This window comes from Scyliorhinus canicula, chromosome 1 (genome assembly GCF_902713615.1).
Source record: "Scyliorhinus canicula chromosome 1, sScyCan1.1, whole genome shotgun sequence".
In the NCBI taxonomy this organism is placed as follows: domain Eukaryota; kingdom Metazoa; phylum Chordata; class Chondrichthyes; order Carcharhiniformes; family Scyliorhinidae; genus Scyliorhinus; species Scyliorhinus canicula.
The window spans coordinates 23,143,102-23,144,642 of record NC_052146.1 but is presented as its reverse complement, the minus strand read 5'-3'; positions in this window follow the sequence as shown (position 1 = coordinate 23,144,642).

The following is a 1,541-nucleotide window of genomic DNA, read 5'->3' as shown; positions in this document are numbered from 1 at the left end:
TGACTTGAAAGACTTGCCTGTTTTAAACATTCGTCACTTAATGCAATTGAAACTCTCATCCATGCTTTTTCAGATGCTTCCTGAGATAGTTACATTCCATGAAGGTGTGAGCCATTGTTTTAGCTTACCACATGAGACCGGTGTGTTTGATTAGCCTGCTTGTGAGCAAGAATCTGCATTTTACAACCCTGCTCTTTGAAGCTGCTATGAAACTTTTGTGGGATCTTTCCCTGTATCCTCTCAAACCAGATATTGCCAGACTTCCATGTTTCAAATGACACATTTTTCTGTATTTTCAAGAACAGAGGCCATTCGGCCCATCGAGTCTGCACCGACCCACTTAAGCCCTCACTTCCACCCTATCCCCGTAACCCCAACTAACCTTTTTGGTCACTAAGGGCAATTTATCATGGCCAATCCACCTAACCTGCACATCTTTGGACTGTGGGAGGAAACCGGAGCCTCCGGAGAAAACCCACGTAGACACGGGGAGAATGTGCAGACTCCGCACAGACAGTGACCCAGCGGGGAATCGAACCTGGGACTCTGGCGCTGTGAAGCCACAGTGCTATCCACTTGTGCTGCCGTGCTGCCCTAAATTTCCCTTTAATTGGAAAAAATGAATTGGGTACTGTAAATTTATATACAAACTGTTAAAGATGTTGGGGGGGGGGGGGGGGGGGGGGTGAGTCCAAAATACAAATGGTGCTAGGGCATTGAACATATTCTTACACTTACCTTGTCTGAGCGCCAGACCTATACAATACAGCCACTAGGCGAGCTAGATGCAGGATGAAGTTGCCCTAGTCTACTTGAAAAATGCCATACCCGACCCAGCGTCTAGTTCTTGCTGTCCCCAGGGAGTCATTTCCGGTTGAATCAGTCTTGTGATTTAAATAGATTGGCAGTGGCTACTGAAATTGACAAAACTCACTTTGAGGCACCCAAAATGTTTACTTTTTCTGCTTGGATCATGATTCCAGAATTTTCCGATTGGCCAGGTTAACTAACCTTACACCTCGTAAATGTAAAATAGATTAAGATAACATTGAGTTAGAACAGTTTTAATACATGCACAATGAACATTATTTTCTCAATATAATTTATACATTTGCTATCATTTTAGCAATCGGTAAACTGGTTTTTTAGAAGATGGGATTGATTTAAAGATGATTATATAAAGTATGAATCAGCAATGGTTAAGTGCAGAATGGACTTCATCTTATTGTGCAATATTATTCAAAGCTTAAAGAACAGAAACTACTGGAAATATTCAGTAAATCTGCGTTGTAACCCTGCATGGGGATCATCCAACTGGGGATACAATCATAGAATTTACAGTGCAGGAGGCCATTCGGCCCATCAAGTCTGCACTGACCCTTGGAAAGAACACCCTTCTTAAGCCCACACCTCCACCTTATCCCTACAATCCCACCCAATCTTTTGGACACCAAGGATGATTGTTCCCTACTGCTGATTGGGTTGTGAGTTAACCAGCACTCGTATAACAGGTCAGAAAGGAGTGAGGACGCGGAGATGTG